Below are 6000 nucleotides of genomic sequence, written 5' to 3'. Positions count from 1 at the left end.
CTCTTTGTTCCAGATCCTCTTCACTCCAAGGTACTAGAATGGGTTCACTGCTCACGATTCACCTGCCATCTGGGGGTCAACCAAACACTCTCCCTGTTGAAATGTCACTTGGTGGCACACTGTCGACATGCCTATGTTTTGGCATGCCAGGTGTGTGCCAGGGGGAAAGCCTCCCACTCACTGCCCTCCAGTCTGCTCCAACCGCTCCCTGTTCCGAAATGCCCTTCATCTCACGTGGCAGTGGACTTTGTGACTGGTCTTCCCCTGTCTCAGGGTAACATTGTCTCATTGTCACAATAGTTGGCCTGTTCTCCAAAGCAGCCCATTTCGGTGCCCTGCCGAAACTTCTGACTGCCAAGGAGACTGCAGATCAGATAACTAACCATGTGTTACCATGGTATTCCGGTGGATATAGTTTTCGACCGCGGAATGCGATTCACAGCACAAGTTTGGCGTTCTTTCTGTGAGGGCTTTGGCGCATTGGTGAGTCTTAGCTCTGGCCTTCACCGCCAGACTAATGGACAAACTGAGCGGGCAAACCAAGACCTGGAGACTGCGCTATGCTGTGTTGTTTCCTCCAATCCCTCTACCTGGAGCACCTTCTTGCCGTGGATTGAATATTCCCACAACTCCTTGGTGAGTTCTGCTACCGGCCTATCCCCTTTTCAAGCATCTCTAGGTTACCAGCCTCCACTGTTCTTGTCTGAGGAGAAGGACCTGGCAGTGCCCTCCATCCAACACCCCCTCCAACACTGCTGCAAGATTTGGAAAAGAACCAGGGCAGCCCTTCTCCAATCTGGGACCAGGATGAAAGCAGCTGTTTTATTTATTTTATTTAACATTTATTTTACCAGGCAAAACATTAAGAACAAATTCTTATTTACAATGATGACCTGGGACAAGCACTGTTGCCCCGCTCCTCAATATCAGCCAGGTTAGTTTGGCTTTCCTCTAAAAATATTCCTCTTAAAACAGACTCCTGGAAACTCTCTCCTTGCTTCTTGGGGCCATTTAAAGTCACGAAAATCATCAGCCCATCTGCAGTATGCCTTCAACTCCCTCCTTCCTCATTCAATGTGTCACAGCTCAAACCCATTTGTTCCAGTGACCTATGCCCTCCTGCCCCTCCTCCCGCCCAGGTTGTGGATGGCACCCGGCTTTCATGGTCCGGCGGCTCATTGATGTTCGCTGGCGGGGCAGGGGACTACAATATCTGGTGGACTGGGAGGTGTATGAACCCGAAGAGCGTTCTTGGGTGCCCAGGGCGCACATTTTGGACCCTGAGATGGTCAGAGACTTTCATCGGGCTCACCCCTTCAAGCCTGGGGGTCCGCCAGGAGGTGTCCCTTAGGGAGAGGGTACTGTCAAGATACTAGTCTGCCCTGTGTTTTGGTGCTGCTCTTCCGCCTCCCTTCTGTGTCGAAGCCTGGAGCTGGGTGGAGATTCGGGCTCCTCCTATACACACCTGCAACCTATCCACAATCAAGCTGCACCTGGGGAGAACAAAGGGACCGAGGACCTGACACTCAGCACCAGATCATCCAGATATCCTCTGCGGTACTACTCTGCTTGGCTCAGTCTAGTTTTTGCATTTATGCCCTTGATACTCCAGTTGTCTGGTTTTTGTTCTCCTTCAGATCCGGCTTCGTAGAACTACGCAGCGCCTCCGACTCAGCTCTCCATGACCCGTACGAACATCAGATTGGTGGGTCATAGCCTTGTTGGTCTTGTTTTTAAAAGCCATAATCATTTCACACATCAGACTTTGCCTTCTTGAGTGAAGGATAAAAATGTATGGAGTCATCCGGATCCAGATTCACTGCCTGCCCACAAGTCATGATGGTGCGTTAGTTCTGGTGCTTGTGAGCAAACACCAGAACTAACATCTAAACACTGTATTGAAACCGGAAACATGAGGCAGTCTGGTGCTGTAAAGTTGATTATATTCCTGTGCGATGATTACAATTATTAAAAAATGCCACAAATGATTAATTGCGGACCTTTTTAGCAATTAGCAATATTATTGTATATCATCCCATCCCTGGCTTCTGGAGGAATAGCTGTCATGGGACATGCACCATAGTTTGCGAAGTGCAAATAAATCAAACAAAACAAAAGCCAAAATGTGTTCCGGTGACAAGAAGTACACAGTGCATCACACAGAGGAGAAACTTCACAAGAGGAGAGGTGTGTATTGTGAAAGGAGCAAGGATAAGAGGATTTGGATCAAAACAAAAAGGAGTCTGCTCTTGTGCGATGGGTCCCAGGGAGAACAGAGGCACTGCTGTGAAGTCTGGAGAGAGTTGTTAATAGGCTGTCAGAAATCTCTTCACAGTCTCCTCCAGCACCCCCCACCACTGTGAACCGTCCCCCCCAGAAGCCACTCCGTCAAATGGGTTTCCACTCCCAACTCCTGCCCCTCAGCATCACCTCACTTCAAAGATGCACCAGAGGGGGGCTTTTTGAGAAAACATACCCCCATGAAAACCCACCGGGCGATGTGTGAGCGGATGGGACAGGAAGAACACAGACAAGTGCACCATCCATCATGAGGCTGTCACACCAAGAAAGGGGAAGCTAAGGTTATCGGCCTGTTTACATTAATTATTCCACAGGACTGGTCTTCTTTACAGGCAGAACTATTCCAACTGAAATTGTTAATTGATTATTAAGGTGGATGGGAAATGACTGCTAATACTACAGCCTGCTTTCACACAGGTGAAGACTGATTAAATATAAACATAATTTGATACTTATTATTATCAATGACACATGTGCTATAGAGATTGCTTGCAGAAGTGTTTTCTCCGGGTATTTATCCTCCAAGATTGTTCTTGGTAAAAATCACTGAGTCCTGCAAAATGACTTTACCTTTTCCTTGTCCAGTACTGCACCTAAGGCCCAAAGATCTTGGGATATCCAAGGCTTCCACTATCACAAACAGAAAAAGAAGAAAATGAATCAATCTATCAAATACAAATGTCGGCGGGCTGTGCTTTTAACTCATGTGTGCTGCTGTTGTGTTTTTGGCTAGTCACCCATCATGCCTGTGAATTTGGTTACAGAGTGATTGATGTGAATGGTGAATGATGGTGGTGGTAGGAGGGGTTGGTGGCACATATTGGCAGCAATGCTTCCATCATTTCCTCAATACCGTAGATGTTTTTTTAAAGAAGTCTACTTTGATTTGATAAGAATCTGTGGTTGCACTCAGTACCAGGTGCACCCCTTCTGTTATCTTCATTAAAGCGCTCATCTTAAAAGGACAAAGTGGGCTGCGATGTCCTTTGTTTTTCCCATAGATAGCCTCTAGTCCATGTCAGTCTTTTTCTTCTCTGTCACCAGTCTCCTCTGGGTGCCCTCTGCACTGACTGTTGCTTTAAAGATAAGAGAGAAGGCTAAGACCATTTGTAAAACTAGATGGTCTAATAGCTCTGTTGAATTATGGGAAATGGAAGAACTTCTTCTGTGTTTTGGCAGATGTAGCCTGTCAGGTTTTTTCTACAGACGTTTCTCTGTCAGAAAATATCTTGAATAAGCATTGTATAGGTTTACACTGCAAATTTATATATATATGTATGTGTATGTATGTGTGTGCGTGTGGGCGTGTGTGTGTGTGTGTACATATATACATATATATGTATAGGTAATTATTCAAATTGATAGACACTATAACATAAATAATAATACATGAATAAGTGAAAATAATAAATGTAAATGTAATATTTTTGTTTTAAAACTAGGCCATAAAATTATACTATAGTAAAAAATGGCTGTAATTCCATCGGACCCAGTGGAAGTAGATTGATGACCTAATTTCTTTAGAATCCCATTGCTAACTGCTACTTCTGCTGTTGCTATCTTAATTACTACTGTTAGCCCTGCAACTGTATTGACCTTATTCCGCCCTGCCCACTTTTGCCATAAATCTACTAAACAGCACTTTCTTTGTGGCTGAATGACAATCTGAATGACGATGGCGGTACCCACAGCAACTTCCAGAATAAGGTGAATAACAAAAAACAGATAAAGGACATCAACTGTCAGATGCCCCCCAATCACAGTTTTCACCATTTAACCAGGCTTTGGACCAGCTAAAAGAGTGTTCACTGGCATTCGATGGGATCTCATTTAACTTGATTCTATTTGTTTGCATTCTGTCAACAATAAGAAGTGTTTAGAGCAAAAATAACTTCTCTCTAACTTTTTCCTTTTGAATATAATGATGTCTATTAAAATACCATTTGGCATGAGACCTGAAATGCTGAGAAGAGAAATAGTTTGAGTTCATCTGAGTCCATTAGTCCTGTGACGGTGGTTGGATCAAAGCAAACACTGATAAAGCTTTGACCACAGTTAATAATACTGCAGCGCAAGAATGTGGGCAGGGCCTGGCTACTCCCGACCTCACAGGTCCAGCCATCCACACATACACTCTCAAACGCACCCATTTCTCAACGCCTGTGACACATTCCATGCTTTCTTCCTCTCTTCCCACAAACCAAACACTCCTTCTTTCTAATTGTAGACTTTTTGATTTATTTCAAAGGGAAAACTTGCTCTGTTGCCACGCTCCCATCGGAAAACATGCAAGTGGTAAAGAGCAGTGCAAACTTCCAGCATCCTCCATTGACCAATCGCAATGCAGTAAGTCCGGCTTCTGTTAGTTAGGCTTGATGGATCTGTCTATAAAGTTCCACCCCTTTTCCTCAATCAGCAGGAGGTGACAAAAGCTAGTCTGGTGTGTCGCTGTGTTGCTAGCGCTAAGACAAAAGAGGAAGTTGATCATTGAGAGAGCATGTCCACTTTCTACAGTTTCACCATGTCACCAGTTTCCCCCGTGAGTCAATAGAGTCAAAGATTAACAGTAAGGATCTAGTGCAGGTTAACACACTAGTCAGGAATCTCAATACAGCTAGTGGCACAATACAAACAATCTGTACCAAAGAACATCTTCTTTAGTAATGGTTTCCGGTTTTCCCATTCAAGTAATTTCAAGTAACTGAAAACCAGCCATGCAAAAGATTAATTCTGGCAAACCTTCAGAAGAATAAAAACAAATTAAACAATTAAACATTTTATTATTAGTTTACTGAGAATGATTCAGGCACAGTAACAGGTTAATTGAGGGGTTAAAGTTAGAAGTTAAGGTACATATTAAGGAATTAAAGTTAAGTATTTTTCCTTTTTGAGTCTTTCTTCATGCTGTATTAAGGCTAATTAAAGTGTACTTATTATTACAGAGTAAGCTACCATGTACATATTTTTCTCATGTAATAATTGTAACACTCTAATTGGAAATATCTGTGTTTTCTATTTTCTCTTGTGCTTTGACTCTGTACAAACCAGCTTGAAGTGGCATGATGAGAGTGTCTCTTTGGTTCTTCCACTTTGTGGTGAAACCAGAGCCCAGAACTGTGAGTCCCAAAGCCCAGCAGCCTGCACCACTAACTGGTCTCTCCTCACTCACCCTCAGCCCTAATCCACTGTTTACACAAACGCTGGCCAGTAATGATAGCCATGAGACCAGGGACCACCCCGCGTCCCTACATGCCCCCCACCCCCCACCCCCCTTCACCGCAGCCCCCACAAGCACCGACCACTATAACCCAAAGCTGTTTTCTCAGGAGCCAAACACCTTAAATACATAATTAGTTGGGTCATTTGTGCATTTGGGCCCCCAGCGAGGGCCAGAGTGTGTCCGGGTGCAAGTTTGTCAGTGGGTGCGAGGGGGGTGAGGGTTAGAGGATGATGAGCATAGAGATGGGGGCAGGATATAAAGACGTGAGAGACCAGGACAAAGGCGTGCATTCATGGCTGTGCCCTGGACAAACCCGCCTGTCGCCTGCTTCAAAGGCCCACTTTGCCTCTCCTCTCCAAAGCCCAGAGAGAGGCCACAAGTTTGGGGCAGAAGAAGGAGAAACATAACAGAGCTACGCAGAGGTGAAGAGAGGAAGAGGGGAGTGCAGGTAGTCATGCAAAGGTTACCAGATCTGTCAT

The sequence above is a fragment of the Periophthalmus magnuspinnatus genome, chromosome 8 (genome assembly GCF_009829125.3).
Source record: "Periophthalmus magnuspinnatus isolate fPerMag1 chromosome 8, fPerMag1.2.pri, whole genome shotgun sequence".
Lineage (NCBI taxonomy): Eukaryota > Metazoa > Chordata > Actinopteri > Gobiiformes > Gobiidae > Periophthalmus > Periophthalmus magnuspinnatus.
The sequence above is the reverse complement of the archived record's forward strand: the minus strand, read 5'-3'. Positions refer to the sequence as shown.